The following is a 20,063-nucleotide window of genomic DNA, read 5'->3' on the forward strand; positions in this document are numbered from 1 at the left end:
CCTTTATTCTCTTCCTTCTCCCTCCCTCCTGTCAAGTAAATCACGTTTATTTCACAAATGAATTAGTTAACGTAGGAGGACGACTGAAATTGTCTTCGTTGTTTTTCTTTAGACCTTAATGGATTTTATGACCAAACGTCAAAGAGTTTTTCAAGAGTTTCATTTTCATCAAAATACGAACGATGGATGACGAGGTAAGGAATTTCAACTTTTCAACGAAGATTCTATAGGGATTTCTATCTCTAGAATCATGGGTAAAGGTGATGACACACTCCAAAGCCCATTTTTGTTTTTTTTTTTTTTTTTTTTATTTTTGTTCAGCTTTAAGGAAGTATGGGGAGTTGGGTTACGTTTTACCTTTATACAGAAAAGAGTGATAGAGAATCCCAATGCTGCCTGCTATGATAAGTTTATGAGCGTTCGTGCTGAATTACGTGCCATTAAGAATTCTTGTCTCGTCGTCTGGGAGCAAGATTTTCATTTTATTTTTGTTTTTCTACTTTGTTTTTTTATTTTATTTATTTTTTTGTCCAACCAAGCAGTTTTTTTTTTAATATTCCACAAACGACACATCATCATTTCCAAACAATCTAACCGCAATCTGCTTCTGCTTGCAGCTACCAGATATACGCACTAGAGGGTGTAAATGTGTTTACGTAGGCCATAAACATGGTTGCTATTCTTCTTTAAGAGTGGCGGTGCTGTGGTGACGTACGCACGACGCGACGGGACGCACTTGGTGAATTCTTAAGGTATTCATACCGTGCGATAGGTGGAGTTTTGTAGGAGTATCTATAGATTAAGGGGGAATTTCAATTTGAAATGTCACCTGAGGTTTAGCGGGTAGATAAGAGTGTTACGGAGCAGAAAGTGTAACGATATGTTATATGAGAATATTTCAAAAAGGTTATTTCAGAAATTTAATTAAGCACATACTCGTACATTACAAAGGTATATATGTAATGTTGTAGGTATTCATCTGACTTGAACATCTTTGTACATGATTTCCACAGATATATTGCTAAGAAAATGAAGAATGCAATACTCTAGAAGCGCATGCATTCGATTCAAAGAACAGTTCATTTTCCTTCATAATCTTGTAATGGAGTATGGAAATATTTTTTTCCCACACTTTTTTTTAAAACAATTTGAGGTATGAGGAACTGAACAAGTTGAAATTTATAAATGACTTTTTCTAAGGCTTGTACGTGTATCCCTTAAAAAAATATTGATTCAAGGCCTTAAAAATACAGTCTGGCAGCCAAATACAAAAATATCGTTTTGATAAATATTTTCGGATTTTTTTTCCAAATTAAAAAAAAATATTTGTACCGTCGCAAATAACGTCCTATTTTTGAAATAAAAAAACAAATATTTCTCTAATCCTTTAACGGTACCTATGTATAACATAATGGATTTCAATGCAATTTTATGTAAACATTTTTTGAAACCGTACCTAATGTTAAAATTCAGAAAAAAATTAAAAAAAACAATTTTCTTGGATTTTTAAAAATAGACTAATAAAGTTTTCTGAAATTTTGATTTTTAACTTTGATTAATTTTTATTGAAAATATGCACTGCATCATTTGACAACCATATTTTCCACGGCATGTCGATCCGTTACTTTTATTCTAAGTCAAAAGTTAGTGCTTGGCGGATCCACTTATTTTTGTGCGATTTTGTTTAAAGATGTTTTTTATAATGTGAGTTTTTTGTGTGTTTTTTTTTTTTAATTTGAAGCATATTTTTTTTAATTAAAAAAGTTTTTTTTTTTAAATTTTGAATTACTTTGTTTTTCGAGTCACTGTGGCGTATGTGTAACTTTTTTATATTGAAATATCTTATTGGTTAATACAAATTGTAAAATTTGTAAAATAAGTAAGTAATTTTTGTATTTATCAATTACATCTTTTAAGAACCATTTTCATTTAAAAATACCGATAAATAATTTTGATTACCTTTTTGGGTCAAATACCCCTATGTGCAACATAGGAAATTTTGCACAATTTTTTGCTTTATTTTTGCATTTCCTACTTCCAAAATGGGGGAATCCTTTCAGAAGAGTCAGAAATGGAAAGTTTAATATATTTTCAAAAATTATAAGATAAGTCTTCAATTTTTAGATTCGAACACTCTAACTCGATTACCGAGTTTAACTCCGTTTAAGTTACTTTATGGTTCTGCTAATGAAAATGAACTTTACTTGGAAGAATATCAGCAGATACATATTTTGTATCAGCAAGTGTCTTTTCCAACATTCTTTCAGTGTGTAAAATCGTTAAAAATCGATTTGAAACTATTCCACAAACTATAATTCTTCAAAACACTGTCACTTTTCCGGATTTTGACATAGAATTAGAATAATTATGTCAAAAGCAAGATTTTGGCGCTTTTATAAAAAATGAAAATCAACACGAAACCAAAAATATAAATTTGCTGTTTCAGAAAGCTTTTAATTGAAAAGCTAACTTATTCTCTAGATTATGTGTGAATCCTACTAAAGTAATGAAATGATTAAGAAACTATTGCCATGTGACCCTAAATGTTCAAAGTTCATTTAATGTTGAAAAAACTAACACGAAACATCTTTAAATTAAAAATGAAACAACTTAAGAAATTTTTTATTTCTGTCGGACTTCAGGTTTTGTTGCATTTTATCACCAAAATTTCCAACAGTGAGATAACACGTTGGTATAGCATTCGCCTAGTGACCCAAGTGTTGAAGGTTCGATCCCCCAGTGGCTGCCAATTTTTTTTTTTTTTAATAAATTGATGCTGTTTTTTTCAAAGTTGAAACAACTTTGATTTAAAGATGTTTTTTAACGGCAAACCAGTTTAAACTTACGATGTTCTACTTTCATTTTAAAACGTGGTTTTCGTTGATTTTAAGTATTTTTTTTTCGCTCAGTGTAGTCTAATTACAACAAATTTCGAAAGTTTAAAGTTTTTAAAGTGTAATTAAATTTGTATGTAAAATTATAAATCTAAAGATTTTGTTTGCATTTATTAAACACCTTTCTATCCAACTAAAAATATTTATACAAAAAAATAGATAGTCACTTCCTCCAGCCCTCTTTCTTCACAAAGAAAATCACTCCCTTAAAAAAACCTTCCTGATTCTCATTTATCATTTTCAAAAATACTTTAAAGTGTCATGAACGGCGCATATCCATAGCTAACATCCTGCAAATGTAATTCTTCCCACAAAACACCCATTTAAAGGACATAACACTGCTCGTGAGAGAGTGTAAAAGAAAAACACTGCAAATGGGCAGCAAAAAAGATACTTATTACACCTCTCATTCCACTCTTAACAAATAATCATTCAAGTCCAGTGAATTCTTCTTCAAAGTGTATAGAGAAAAGAAGAGTCTCCTTAGAAAGGTGGTAGATAGAGGAGTAGTCTGTGTTTGTAGACACCATCATCCGTTTAATATAGAGTCTGATGAGCCTTCTGCTGCACAGTGTTTCCTGTTTTTTTCTTTTTTTTTTCGTTTTTTGTCTCCATCCTCTTTAGCTACCTGGACTATCTCGTTAAATGAGTTCCAGTTTATCTTTGTTGTATTTCTCCATCATTAAGCTTTGTGTGTATAAAAGGGAAAATGGGAAATTCCGTTGCGATGCCAACCGAACGGGACCGGAAAGACTAGGTACTCCCAAGGCTTCTTCTTTTTTAAAGAATCCATCCAAAAGGAAAAAAGGTGTGATACCTACCTGCTCTGTGTTTTTTTGTTTGTTTTTGATTGTCTCAAGGCTTTTAAAAAACGATGGTCTACTGACTACTGATAGAGGACAAAGTGTTTATGTCCTTTTTTAACGTTCCGCTTTTGGAATATTATTTCATTTTGACACAGTCATGCTTTGGTAGCCGTAGCTCTAGGGTGTATTTTTCGATTTTAAAGAGGACACAATTCCAGGAAAAAGATATACAAAAAGGTCTATTAAAAACGTGTCCTATTGGGTTCGTTTTAAAGTCTGGTTTTGCCCCACAAAGTTGTTGTGCGGTTGAAAGCATGGTTTTTAGTTGTGATACCATTTTGTTTTCTACCACCCTACTACCACATCATCATATTGACAGAAGGCCACATTTTAAGCTATGGAAGTCCCTCTGCCATCATTAGACTTGGTTTGTTGAGTTTTAGTAAAATACTGGTGTATGTACTGGAACCACAAATGGGAATTAATTATTGAATTTTTTTTTTTTTTGTTTATTTAAAGGTAAAGGTGGATGAGTAATAAGGATATGGAGGATGTGTGTCGAATTTAAATAGTTGTTTTAATATTATGTTGTGGCATGTGTGGACAGTGAGCTAGACATAAGCCTTTTAAGTGTGAGGGTTTTTGGCAAAATTATGGTTTTGAATTAATTTTATGGTTGTTTCTTAATATATTTTTTTTGTTTGTTTAATTTCAGGTAAGAACAATGAGATGCAAAAAAAAAAAACACATTACAATTTTATTTTCTGGTAAGTAGGTACATAATTTTGTTAGTTTTTTTGTTAAGTAAAGGACATAGAAACCATTAAAAATTACGAACTTAGGGAGATAGCAAATCTACATTAGATTGTTAAGTAAAGGACATAGAAACCATCAAAAATTACGAACTTAGGGAGATTGCAAATCTACATTAGATTCTGGAAGAATCATCAGTTAATACATTTTCTTAAATAAGAATCTGACATGTTTTTTTTTGCTTAGGGCATTTTGAATTGTGTTGCAATTAAAATTATAAGAAATAACGCTAGGGAGACGCATGTGATTTTGGTCGGGGCACTATTCATATTCAGTTACGGATATGGATCACAAGAATTTCAATGCGATTAAAAATTTGAAAATTGTCCCTTAAGTCATTGAAATCCTTGTAATCTATTTTTCCTAGAATTAGTCTAAGCAAAACAATCATTAAGAGTTAACCAATATTACTAAAGCATTTTTATTTTAAGAAAAAAAAAAAAAAATTACTCATACACCCCAGTGACTCGATTAATTTATCAAAAATTACTTGTAAGACATAAAGTTATTTTTATGGAAAACAGTTTACTTTTGGAAACTTCCATTGCTTTTTATTCCTTTTAAACGACTTGTTCACTTTTAAGGAAATTTTGTAGGCAAAAGTTTTTATGTTAATAAAAAAAAAAAAACAAAATCAATTATTTACAGCACCTATCAAATTTTAAAGTCAAAAATTGTGTCATATACAAATTATTTATAAGAAATACTTTTATTAAAACTGTTCCTATTACTCGGAAATTTTTGTTTTTAAAAATTCCATCTAAGTAAAAAAAATCAATAAATGCACGTCAATTGGAGATCAAGTTTTCCTAAACATTTTTTTTTTTCATTTGAAGAACAATAATAAATTTATGTTCGATTAAATTTTTGACTTTGAATTTACCAAATTTGTATAGGAGAACCAAAAAAAACAACATTTCAAAATTCATTTAAAAACAAATTTTTTGTGATTTTGTTAAATTTAAAAAAAAAAATTTTATGATTTATCGATTTTGATTTTTTTTTTTTGCATATTTGGAGCAAGAGCATTGTCTCTGATTTATTCTCATTTCCTTTTTTTAGCTGAAATCTTCAAATAAACCAGATAATTCCAAATATTAATTGAATTTTTATATTTTATAGTGAGCGGTTTAGTGTTTCCCTCAATAACTTAGAAGTATGAAAAATGCAGTTAGGGCCTTTACGAAATTATAAGTAGTAACTACTTAAAAATTTTACCTATAAGATAGTTTTAGATTTGAATCGTTTATTTCAGAAACGACATAATTCCATGAGCATAAACTTTTCAGGAGCAACAAAAAACTGTTTTTTACTTAAAATTCCACAACACTTCAAATTTAGAGTATACCGAGTTATAATCTAGCCTAAGATGCATTTAGAAACCTTTAAAATATAAACTTTTTTTAGGTCTTAGTGGGTTTTTAAGCATTTAAAGTCGCTGGACTTATGTCGTTTCTGCTCAAAACGAATTTTTTTTGGTAAAACTTTTGTTTTTATTTAGCTATAGCTTTCGAACCCAGGTTTCGATTTTAATCAATAGTTGTAGATAGAGTAAATCTTTACTTTTTAAATAAATGTATAACATAAAGGCTTGCGTGTCATGATGTTTGCCAAAATAATTAAAAACTGGTAAAATGTCATATAATTCAAGAGTTAAAAATGCTGCCACAGCGAGAAATCTGGCTATAACTTTTGAGCCCTGAGTTCAATTTTAATAAATTTAATAGATATAGATAGAGTAATTCCTAACCTTTAAATGTATAACAAAATGGTGTGTGTGTCAATATTGCTGCCAAAATAATTTAAAATTTGTAAATAGTCATCTATTTAACAGTCAAAAATGTTGCCACCGCGTGAAATCTTTCCATATATTTTGAACCCTTTACTTTCAGCTTTCGTATTTTGGGGGGTCAGACATACCTAATTTTTTTCAGAAGATGAATAACTATACATAAATGAGAAATTTCAATAAAAAAAAATTTTGGAAAGAGTGGACTTATGTTCTTTCTGAAATAAACGATTCATTTATTATATCTTTCGAACAAAAAAAAATATTGAAATCGATCTCAGCACACTAAAAACTCTTAGCAAAGTATAATTTGGTTTCTGTAACAAAAACCTTGATGACCAGTTTTATCAAAAAAAATTTACCTCCGTGACAAGCTAAATTTGTGTTGTTTATTATTTCATTATGTAAAACCTTTAAATGACTCTTCAATTAATTAACATTAATTATTATAAATTATATAAAGTTAACTGGTTTCAATTCGTTTAATTATTTTTTAGTAAAAAAAAAAATACGCATACGCCATAGTGACCACTTTTGTTTTTAGAACATGCAACGAATTTTCGCATACTTTCTGATGACTGATAGACTTTAAAAATAAGCTCTTTAACTTTTAGATTTTAGTGGTGATTTGACAGAAAAATATCTGAAATCCTTCCCAGATTTCAGAAAGAAGAATCTTTGACAGTAAAACGTTTTTATGGGATCGGGTCAAAATTCTGGCTTCAAAATTCTGCTTTTCAAAATTCTGCTTTTTCAGCGAAAATTCTGTTTTTCAAAATTCTGCTTTTTTTCTATTCTGTTTTTCAAAATTCTGCTTTTTAAAATTCTGCTTTTCAAAATTCTGCCAGCATTATATTTGAACAAAAAAAATTCTGCTAATTCTGTTTTTTTTTTATTGAATATGCGCTGGCTAAAGAAAAATACACCTCATCAATGTAATTCAACATTGGTACTTTCCTAAATTTTTTTATTTAAGTGTCGCAAATATTTTTTGAAATGCATATACTGACTTTCTTTCAAATAAAATATGTATACTAATTGGAACCGATGTTGTATATTCCTTTTCTTATTCAAATTTTTGAATATTCATCTTTATTTGATAAATTAATAAATTTTTAGTTATTTTTGGAAATGTTTAATATTAAAAACCTTTTCTTAATATTTTCAAATTTATTCATTTATAAAACAAAAATTAATTCGCATTTAAAAAATGTGTGTAAGTAATCAAATAAGCAGATAATTTTTCAAAAAGATGATTTTACAGAATTCTGCAAAAAATTAAAAGAGGGTTTGGAAAATGTTTAAAAGCGCGCGCTTTTTAACATTTTCCAAACCCTTTTTTAATTTTTTGCAGAATTTTGAAAAGCAGAATTATGAAAAGCAGAATTTTGAAAAACAGAATTTTGAAAAACAGAATTTTGAAAAGCAGAATTTTGAAAGCAGAATTTTGTTAAGCAGAATTTTGAAAGCAGAATTTTGACAAAAGAATTTTGACCCCAGCAGAATTTTGACCCCAACCCCGTTTTTATCCTAAAAAAAAAACTTTTAAATCCCTTTTCCAAGAATACATAAGATGCCCATTCCAAACTCAATTTCGATATCCTACATTTAACTAGTCTTCTCACAAAATATTGGCATAATAGTCCAGCTTATTTCTTCAATAAAAAAAAATACAAAAAACATAAACAAATTTATGTGAATAGATATGTGTTTTGATACAAAATTCTGAAATAAACTTAACATTTCTATGTTATGCCTATATTTGCGATCCTATAAGTCTATTTCAAGTTATTATTTACACACTGATGTAGAAAGTAAAATAAACTTTCTGAAAAGGCGCATTAACTTTTATGTCAATACAAAACCTACGAACAACAACAAGTGACAACTAATAAACGAAAAAGAAGAACGAACCAAAAAAAAAAAAACAACAATTCCCGGAACTGTCAATACCAGGAGAATTGCTATAAATTTACTTCTTTTGCAGTTTTCGTTTATCGCCCGTAGATTCTTCCTCTCTCCATGGCAATGATAACAAAAAAAAAATATATATAAATAAACATCAATAAAACCGTCTTTTGACCTTATCAGGGAGTACACAGGCGTACCAACCCTAAATCCTTGTTTGTCATACTTTACCTTCTTCATCAACACCAGCCCACAACAACACCCCCTCACCACACGTGACCGAATTTATTTTTGGATGATGTCAATATTCAACCAAGTCGTTCAATGTTGTAGGGAGAGTTTTGTGGAGGAGCTGCTGATATCTATACGTGGTGATGTTTGATGGTATGTGTGATTGCATTATCAGCAGCCATTCCCGATATAATATACGAGAGGGTTGGAGGGATCTAATGAACGGTATATTTCCCGAAGCCCATTAGCCACCCCATTCTCTAATATTTGGAATTTGGAATGAATAATCATGATTCCCCACAACAACAACAAAAAAAAAAAACACCCTTTAGCTCCCAGCTGTATAATTTAGATAGAAAAAGGATGTCGTGGGTGGGTTTGTTGTAAATTAACCTTTAAGGCAGCCGTTTTGTTTGGGGATCTGTCTGCGCTTTATTTGTTCACACGCATAAAGCTTCGACTCCTTCCATTCGATTCGAATATTTTTTGTTTTTTGTTGTAGGATGATATTTCTATATCACACAGATAGACTATTATAAAGGTTGTTGTAGGTATATGAGGTATCATTATCTTGCAAAATTTATTGATTCCCCCCTGCCTTATGTATAGTATATTTTAAAGGCCACTTTTTTTACTTGATTTATGGGAAGGCATGTTCGATGGAGCAAATATTTTGCAAATGTTTGTTTTTATTTTTTGTTTTGTTTTTTATACTTTTCAGACTTTGAACAACTGCTAACGAAAAAGTTTTCCAAAAGAACTTGAACTTTTTCAAAAAAAAAAAAAAAACGAAATGTCGATTTTTCAGTTTAAATGTGAATTTATTTGGACACTTATTAAATTGATAGATCATTTTATCAAGGTTTTTTTTTGAAACGTTTAATAATGCTAAAAGTGGATGTTTTAATGAAGTGATTTTTGTAGACTTTACTTTAGATATTTAATAACGGTCTATTTAATTTTTGTTCAACTTTTATATTTAAATTTTACAAAATTGGGGAAAGTAGCTTGGCAAATAAATGTAAAAACAAAAACAAAAAAAAAAAAAAAAAAAAACAAAACAAAATTCAAACCATTGAAAACACAATAGAAAAGTAAAAAAAAAATCTTTCCTCAATGTAAGTAGGTACCGTGGACTCTCATGGCTTTCTCTATTTGGCTTACAAAGTTTTCACTAGCATTCAAGACTTAATAACAACTCAATTTTGCTTACTTATGTATTTTTATGTTAAGAATTCATTTTGAGAAGAAATGTCAAACTCCAAGATCTCAGGACCTCTGTTTATGTTAAACTTAAAATTACAAACGACTTATACTGTTTAAAAGGTAAATGAATGATTCACAAAGGTGAACTAGTTTTAAAATTTGTTTGGTCGTATAAAGCTATTTATCTAAATAATTAATAATAATTTAGATAATAATTATCCAAATAAAAACCTAAGCGGTCACTGTGGCGTATGCGTATTTTTTTATATCGTAAAAATTTAACGAATTGAAATCAGTTAACTCTTATTGGCCATCTCATGGAATTTATGAATACAAGGGTAAACTCAAATTCGAGTTGCAGAATGACCCCCGTAAGATGCGTGTTATCCTCTGATAGAAGTGCAGTAGTGATGAAAGTAATAAAGAAGACAGAATCTATAAGAGAAGTTGAAATCAAATTAGTTAAAGTAACCAAACATCTTTTAATTAAAAAGGAAAGCAATAGTTTTAAAGACAGTGTCTTAAAGCTAGACAAAGTAAAGTAGTCATTTCTGATTTTATATTTTGTATTATGAGGATTAAAATAGAAGAAGATTTTTAAAACATGCTATCGAATCCAATATTAAAAAGATAATAGAATCAAGACGGTTTTAAAAGTTTTTGTTTTTTGGGAGGAACCCTCCAAGAGAATCACTATTGTGGCAAACCATATTTCAACTTACGCAATTGAAATCAGCAGAAAACTGTAGGTCCCCTAATTATACCTAATGGAAAACAAATTAGACTCGTTTGTAAGTCATTAGGCCTTGATTCATCGTGAGCTTGTCATCCGATAAATGCATTTATTTCTAGGATTTCAGGAGTAAAAAAAAGGAACGCTTCAAATTTGGTACCTAAATGTTAATTAAAATGGAAATACAAAAACTGAGCACGTTAAACGCAATGAACACCTTCTGAATAGTATTTGAGCTCCAAAGGATGAAGTCCCGATTTCGAAAAACTGATTTTTCAAAAATCGGTTAAGAATAAAATCTCAAAGATCGCGAAAGACCTATCATAAAATATTTTACGTTTTTTTTTAATATAAGCGTTGAAAATAAAAGTTTTTGGCGTAAAACTTTTAAACGATAAATTTGATTGACAACATTTTCTATACGATTTCTATATAACCTATTCGTCTATTTGATATACATACATCAATATTTTTTTTTATATCATTATTTTTAAAATATCATTTTTTTTTTTAATCAAAAAAGAATGGTCAAAAATTTGACAAATAACCAAAATTGAAGAGTGAAATGGAGAATCAATAACAGATTTTTTGACTTTTACTGTCCACGAGATTTATATAACAGCTGAAGACTATATACCAAACAAAATCAAAAATATATCCCACTAAAATAAAAAGCACAAAAACTCAAATTCTATCAGTTCCTGTAAAACTATTGCCTCAAATACTTTTTTTTCTTTCAATTTTGTCCATTTTTCGCAGCAAGAAAGAACCATATTCAAAATACTCTTTTTTCTCAATGGACACCATCTGAAGACATAATTCAATAGCTTCTGTCAACCTCAAAATTGAATTTCCTTTTATTTTTTAAGACAGCTCTATTTCTATACATAATCTGCTGTCCAAGAGTTCATTTCGAATATAATTTTGCAAGTTTCGTTATTAAACATTTTTGCCTCTGTCATATATCTTTCAGCTAGAAAACTATTCAATTCAATTTGAACGCAAATTATTATCACTTTACGAATAGAATGAGGTCAAACCATTATCTTCACTAGCTCTTTTGTATCCTTTTCATTCATTTTATACGACCACAGAGCCCAACATAGTTCGCTCACACATATATCCTCCAGAGTCAGGACTCTATACAAAAAAAAAGTAGTACACACCCTAACTGAATGAATGCACTTTTATCCTTCTGCCTCACTTTCAACAAAAACCAGAAACCACACAATCTTTATGCTCGTATTTTGTGTATCATTTAATTTCCCCATCAGGCTATCAAGTAGAGAGAAAGGCATTTTGAAAGCGATTGGAGTGTTAACGTCCTGTCGACTCGATTTATATCGTGTAAATATATTACCACTCCTACGCTTCATCGCATCGTTCTTTGCTTGTTTCGTTGTTGCAACGCGTCGTCAGCCGTCGCATCGGTCGGTCATATAAATTTTGCAGAATGAAATTATAAGTGTTCTGAATTTGCGTTCATTTAATTGTTGAAAATTATAAAAACACAAAAAGAAGGGAAAATGTTCAGAAAAGTTAAATGCTGCGTTGTGACACACTTATTACATGGTCGACATTTTGTAAAAGGAGGCCAAATAGGATGGGGACAAAGGAAATCATAATGGTATATTGAATTCAGGCACAGGCATTAATCATTACAACGCTGACTGTGGTGTTTTTTTGAATATATTTTTCACATAAAGGTTATTTTATTTTTATCATTTTAATGGGGGATTTCCTTTTTGGCGCGAAATTTATGTCGAAACAATATTGTGTCGAAATTGTTGAAAGCTTTACAATCAACTCTTTTGTTTCAGTTTTTTGTTTTTTTTTGCAAGCAGTGCCGGTTTAAGCACTACCGGCGCCCCTGGGCAAGATTGCAAGTGGCGCCTCTAAAAAAAAATTCATGTAAAAACAATTTTTTAAAATCACGAAAAAAAGCAATAGCAGATTATGTCTTAATTCTCATATACTTGTTAATGCATTTATTAAAAATGTGCAGTGTATTAACTTAAAAAGGTTAACTTAAGGAGTAATAACACCTTGTAAACCACGAAATCGAGCGTCATTTTCATTATCGTATAAAACAAAGAAGAAATATTATTTTCTTTTGGTGTTTGTTTAGTTTAGTTAAGTATATTAATAGGTAACAGAATAGGGTAATGTTAAATTTTTTAATGTTGTGAAATTTTTTAAATGGCGGTGTAGTTCAGGATGATAGAAAAATCCTGTGCTTCCATCCGGCGACCAGGTAACTCCTACAGTTTTTAACCGATTGAGCTTAAATTTTGTGTGGAGATTAACATTACTATTCTCCAGTGAAGTACGTAGGATTTTTTTTGAAATATTACAATTTAACGATTTTATGGTCTTTTTTTCATCGAATTTTGTTTTTGGAATGAAATAATTTTTTCAAAGTTGTGCCATTTTTAAAAAAATTAATATTTCAAAAAAATCACTGGAGAATAGTAATCTTAATCTCCACACAAAATTTTAGCCCAATCGGTTAAAAACTGTAGGAGTTACCTGGTCGCCGGATGGAAGCACAGGATTTTTCTATCATCCTGAACTACACCGCCATTTAAAAAATTTCACAACATTAAAAAATTTAACATTACCCTATTCTGTACCTATTAATATACTTATAATCCAGTTAAATAAGGGTTTAACCTCGGAATGAATGTTAGTAGAAATTTTTTTTGCTCAATATCTTCCTTTTGCCATTCTATAACATATCTCAAAAGTCTAGAAAAATCTCATGTCCGCTTGTCGCGATTTCAAGGTCATATCGCGAAATGGAGATTTTCAAAATTAGCAAAAATAGGCTATGGTAGTATATACACATATGATACATGATTTCAAGGTATTTTTTAATGCTGATTCCAAAAAATCTAAAATTAAGACAATCTGACGTCTCTGGAAAAAGTTATACCTGTTTTTCATCTGTCAACTCATATTATTATAACAGTTGCAAACTTACTGCCGAAAAACCCTTAAAAGTTATGGTAGATATACCAAATTTTGCATGAAGATTTTAGAATCCGTCATTATTAAAAATCAAAACAATCCCTTACAAAAAATATATATACCTACGATATAATGGTATTTTTTGATGGAGAGGCAAATTTTAGGATATGTACTAAAGAAGATTCTTGTTCATCTTAGGAATAAGTGCAAATAGGCTAATTTTTTCATTTTTATCTTTGTTTGGATATTCTTTAACTACCCTCAAAAATCTAAAAAAATCTCATGTCCGCAAGTCCTAATTTTCTTGGTTTGAAAATAAGGTGCAGATTTTAAAAAATTAATAAGAAAAGTTTAAATTTGTATATGTATACCAACATAAGCGACATGATTTAAAGGTATTTTTTAACACTAATTCCAACAAAACTCACAAACAAGTCAACATGACGATCCCTGCAAAGTAATGCACCTTATTCATGTTGATCTGACACAAATATCTGAAGTGTAGTTTTCCAATTTTTTAAAATCTGCACCTTATTTTCAAACCAAGAAAATTAGGACTTGCGGACATGAGATTTTTTTAGATTTTTGAGGGTAGTTAAAGAATATCCAAACAAAGATAAAAATGAAAAAATTAGCCTATTTGCACTTATTCCTAAGATGAACAAGAATCTTCTTTAGTGCATATCCTAAAATTTGCCTCTCCATCAAAAAATACCATTATATCGTAGGTATATATATTTTTTGTAAGGGATTGTTTTGATTTTTAATAATGACGGATTCTAAAATCTTCATGCAAAATTTGGTATATCTACCATAACTTTTAAGGGTTTTTCGGCAGTAAGTTTGCAACTGTTATAATAATATGAGTTGACAGATGAAAAACAGGTATAACTTTTTCCAGAGACGTCAGATTGTCTTAATTTTAGATTTTTTGGAATCAGCATTAAAAAATACCTTGAAATCATGTATCATATGTGTATATAATACCATAGCCTATTTTTGATAATTTTGAAAATCTCCATTTCGCGATTTGACCTTGAAATCGCGACAAGCGGACATGAGATTTTTCTAGACTTTTGAGATATGTTATAGAATGGCAAAAGGAAGATATTGAGCAAAAAAAATTTCTACTAACATTCATTCCGAGATTTACCCCTTTTTTCTCCTTATTTTACTGTATTATTAACTAAACTAAACAAACACCAAAAGAAAATAATATTTCTTCTTTGTTTTATACGATAATGAAAATGACGCTCGATTTCGTAGTTTACAAGGTGTTATTACCCCTTAAAAAAAAATTAATTATTCATGTCATTTAGGCTCAATTGACAAGACTACCTTTATCTCTGACTTTTTTGTTTAAACACATTTAAAGATTAGGTACAGTTGGTTTTATTTGAACAATATTTTTTCAAAAACTTTTTCAACTAGGTACATTAATGTCGTTTTCGATTGGAATCACTCAATGATTCACTCATTCTGAAATCCAATAAAAAACTCGCTTCCACCCAATTCTAAAATTTAATATCTGTATTTATAAGTATTTGGTTTGTTCGTTGTGAGCTCTAGGGCACTCTGGGTCGCTCCGAATTCGTTGTCAAGCGTTTTTTGTAGCTCCTTTTTCAACCAGAGTAATTTCCTCTGTGTTCGATGTTCGCTGATGAAACTAAAGCTCTGAGGTGTTCGATGTAAAATGAAAACCCGAGAAACTCTGATTTTTTTCACAGTTAATTGAAATGACTTAGAGTGCCCTGGAGGAGGGAACAACGAACAGACCTATTTTTTTATTCTCACACACAAACGTAGTTTTTATGAGAAATGGAGAAGCTGTCAGTTTTTGGCATTTCTGGATTTTGGGTTTTCGGGATTTTGGGATTGTGGGTTTTCGGGATTTTGTGTTTTTGGGTTTTCGGAATTTAAGGGTTTCTGGATTTTGGGCTTTCTGGATTTTTAATTTCGGGATTCTGTCCGTCTCCCTTCTCTTTCCTTATTCATTATTATAGGGGCACCTTTGCAAAAATTAAATTGGTAGGAGGAATATAAGGATTGCTTTAGTCTTTCAAAAGTAATTGGGGTGCCTTGTTCTTCAAAGATGAACGAAGATTTTGGACACCATTGACCTTCCGGAAGCCAAATAAATTAACCCAAAATTGGGGGGCGCCTTCATTCTTCAAAAAGTTTAGGACAAACAATACGAGCGCCGTTGAAAATGTAAAATAGAAAAAAATTGGGGCTGCCCCCCCCCCCCCTAAAACCGGCTCTGTTTGCAAGCTGTGATAAATTTATTTTTATTTTAAATTTACAACAAAGGCTTATTAAAATGTTGCAATCCAAATTGTGAAGGATTTTTACAAATGAATTTTTGATATTTTAAAATGGATCCTTTAAGCATGCAGTATATCGTGCAAACTGAATTGAATAGGAGGAAAAATGGTTTGCCATACAATTTTTTGTACCTATAGAAAAGAATTTTTAGAATTTTTGTTGCAAAATCGTTAGCGCCATTTTATAAAAAAATGGTATGCTAATGAAAAAAAAAAATATAAATCGAAATATAAAAATTAACAAAAGAAATTATTTTTTTTTAACAGGATTTTGTAGAAATTTTTTTTTTTGAAATCAGTTATGTCGTTCGTTAGAAAATTGGACATGAAGGCAGTGTTGCCAGGACTGGCTATTTATAGCCAAACCGGCTCCTTCAAGTTTTCTCCGGCTCCTTCAAATTCTGATTTCCGATTTGGCTCCTTAAGTTTTCAATTTGGCGATTTTTGGCTCCTTCTACATTAAAAAATTTTATAACGAAAGAACTTGATTATTATGATCACGCCTTAAAAGTCTTCGAATTAGAATCTGACGTCTTGCTGAAAAGCGCAATTATGAATGTACCTACTTCCATTTTCATTCATATATTATGAGGCGTTCAGAATTATAATGGGTCAAGTGCACTTCTCCTTAGGTTGGATGTTTTAAGGTCTTAAAAGTTAAGATTTTCATTTTATGTCAAATAAAATAAAAGAAAGATATTTTGGAGCTATCGATCTGTGAAACATTTATTTCAAAAGTTCCTTTAGTTTCTGAGAAAAAGCTTCTCAAAGTTAAGAATAATACACAATTTGAAATGGACTTGACCCATTATTATTCTGAACGCCTCATAAAATAAAAATTAAAGAATCTAACTTGACGTCTGATAAATTTAATACCGAGTATTATTTCTTTTTTATTATTTTTTTATATTTTTTGTTTATATTATCATAATGTATATATCTAAGTTAATTTGAAGTTTGAAAAAAAATGATGAGTTTTTATGAACAATTTTTGAAATTGGCGATTTTTGGCTCCAAGACTTCTAAAATTCGGCTCCTTGCCTCTAAAATTCTCTGGCAACACTGCATAAAGGTACCGTCAATAATAGTGCAAAAAATTTGTTTTTCATATAAGAACATTGGATACTTTTATACATTTTTGAAAACTGCAGTAGCTTGACAAGTTTTTAAAACAATAAACACCATACAAATTTTTTTTTGGCTTGTTGCTGTGGAATAAAAGTAAGAAATTTAGTTTTGAATTTGCATTAAAATGGCGTATGAAAAAAAATTGTTGTTTCTAATTATTAGGAAATGTTTTAGTGAACAAATTGTAAAAAACAAAAATCAGTTATGGGCGAAGGAAGCAAAATACTGTTGCAAAGTATGGATTTTTCGAAATTGCACAAAAACTTCGTTTAATCGAAAAACGTAATAATTTTGTTGTTTGTTATGTTACCAAATTCTGACAGCCCTTAAGTTCGCCTATCAACATATTTCATTTGATCCATTACTTTTGGGATACCCTGTATATAAAATCTAAATGTTCGTTTGTACGCTTTCTTATCCTTTATATTAGGGTGGACCAAAAAAAATCTTTTTTTCATTATTTTAATTTGCTCTACCGATAACTTGTTTTTCTATACAAAATAAAGTTAAAACTAATTTTTTAGAATTTAATATAAAAACTGGAATTTTATATTGCTTAATTCATCTAAAATTGATGAAAGAAAAAAAATTCTTAAAAAAGATGGTACCAAAACAAGTAAACACAAAAAAAGGGGGGGAGGGGTTGGGGGAAGTACGATATCCTGGTCACCTATTGAAAACGGTTTGTTGTTTTTCTACAGAAAATATCGTTATTTCAAAAACATAAATTGCCGAACACTATGAATCTTCGTTGTAAATAAATAGGTTTATTTATTTGTAAGAAAATTGATTATTGAAAAATTTTGCTTTAAAGTATTTTCAGCAGCATTGACGGTTTATGAGCTATACCTAATAAACTGATACCTTCGGCAAATTATTATTATGCAGCTAGCTACACTCAAAACCAGATGTCAATAAAAAAAGTGTTGTTTTAAAAAACCCTGTTTCTTAAATCTCTTAGCTCAAAACTGAATTTTATGGCTTACGCCATTATTGTTCTCACAGCCTCATAATATGATCTATACTTTTTGCATATCGTCGGCTTCATTATTTCCAGTTTTCAATGGCTTCAAGATTATCCTATTTGTACTCTTAAATTGTTTAAGAATTACAAGAACTTAGACTCTAATCAAAATGAATGAATTGATCTATAAACACACATGTCTTTAGATGTCTAAATGACTCTTTTTGTCTTGTTTATAAAAAAATCGATTATTTAAAACCGCTGCAATTTGCGGCATTTCTCTCTTTCCTCTTACAAATACAAAATGATCTTTTTATAAATCTATCAACAACAAGAAAAATTAACATTCTGGCAATGCTATACACTCTCATTATTTCTTTTAAGAGAATCGTTTAATTTTATTGTAAATAAACATCAATTGTCAGTTGTATTGTAATTTAATTTTAGACAAAAACAGAACTGATCTCCCACACTATATTTCCTTCGTCCTCAACTCTTTACGTCTACATTAAGAGCATTACAAATTATAAATACTCATATTTCGTAGTTCATTTTGAGTTAATTCAGCTATCAGACAGCTTTTAAACAGAATGACGAAAGAAATGCAACATTGTCTTAAATAAAATTTGGCTGATTTCGAACACATATATGTATGTTAATGGTGTTCTTGCTTGCTTATTTGATCACTAAACAATTGAGTTATGCGTTTTGTTAGCTCAATTATGGTTACCACTTTGGATTATATTGATTTTTTATAAAATTATTAATTTTCTTATAAGAAATTTTTGTATTATTTTTATTTTCCTTGCTTTATTTCCTAAACTTACCTCAGAACGTCAGTTTACTTTACATCTATAGTTTTAATTAATCAAGACAATGAAGCGCGATTGCTGAAAAGTTTCCCTTTAAACTATAATGAAAATATTGTACCTTACATCTATTCAAATAGTGGATATTTACCATCCACTATTTAAACAAGATGCATGCTGAGGTTATTTCGAGAAAACTAATCAAACTGAACAAAAATGTAGTAGATTACCTTGATGATGATTACATGATTGCAAATTGATTTTGACAAACAATTCACATGAGTTGTTTTCCACTTTCCAATACTGCGAATTTGAAATTAAATTCGAACGAATTACTTGCTCGTAATTTCTTGGAATGCGTTAGTTTGTAGAATGATTTTTGTTGGAATAGTTCAAATGGTTTGTTTATTTATTAATACCTAATAACTAATGGATTTTTGCTTCCATCCTTGGTCCCTAAATTCGCTTAACAATGTACAGGTAACACATCAAAATAATGTAGTTCATCACAAAGCTTCTTTGGTGACAACTGACAAAATCATTTTTCTTGAATTCTTAACAAGTTTAGGTTGCATTAATTCATCCGTTTCTGTACCAGTAAATAACTTCTAATTAGGTCTTTATGCTCAAAAACAACTCTAAATTTGCCATGAATGAAATTTTGGGCATGAATTTAATGTACTGTAATTAATGGTTCTTCAAAGATTTTCTATTAGATAACAATCCGAAAAATTTGCATTCCAGAAATATTATATTTTTGAGCTTGTAACTATCCCAACTCAGCTAACTGATTTTACTCGCCTCATTTTTTTTTTTTTTTTTAAGTCATGATAAAATTGTAGTTCTTGCCTTTAAATTATTTGACAGGTTTTCTAAGAATTTCTGCGTCTTGGCTGCTTAACTCAGTTTTGTGGGTTTTTGTCGAGAAGAAGACAAATGAAAGCTTAGCGTCAGCGAAAAAAAAAAATTCTTCAAAAATAAACTTTGGTTATATCTGTAAATTGATTCAATACTGTCCTTTGATCAGATTTTACGTAGGTATAAAACCAAAGTTTTGTGAAGTTGAACATCGTTCGAAATTTTGATACAATGAAATTTTTTCACTGACGTTTAGCTTCGATTTGCCTTCTTCTCTGTGTATTTGAATTTTTTTTTTTAATATTTCAATATTTATTTTTTGAAAAATCAATATTTTAAAACGGGTTGATGAATTTTTTTAAAGTTTCGTTTTTTACAGATGATAAATATTTTCTTAAAAATCACATGTCAAATTTTTATTTGCAAAACGTTAAAACATTTTATATATATAAAAAAAGGTACATATTTTCAAAAAACACAACAAAGGTGGCAATCATATACACAAAACTAGTTCTCTAATATCCACTCAATGTGTATTCTCAAGAAAAGATCACTCACTCATTTACACACTTGCTAACCCATGTTTATTTTATTTTTTTTTTATTTTTATTTCAACACACACTTGATCGT

General features: G+C 29.7%; 1 protein-coding gene across 1 annotated transcript in view; it reads left to right on the forward strand.

The window, feature by feature from the left end:
• The window catches only part of LOC129907123 (probable serine/threonine-protein kinase DDB_G0282963), a 165,180-nt gene that overhangs the window by 26,862 nt on the left and 118,255 nt on the right, over window positions 1–20,063 (forward strand). The window lies entirely within an intron of this gene.

This window comes from Episyrphus balteatus, chromosome 1 (genome assembly GCF_945859705.1).
Source record: "Episyrphus balteatus chromosome 1, idEpiBalt1.1, whole genome shotgun sequence".
In the NCBI taxonomy this organism is placed as follows: domain Eukaryota; kingdom Metazoa; phylum Arthropoda; class Insecta; order Diptera; family Syrphidae; genus Episyrphus; species Episyrphus balteatus.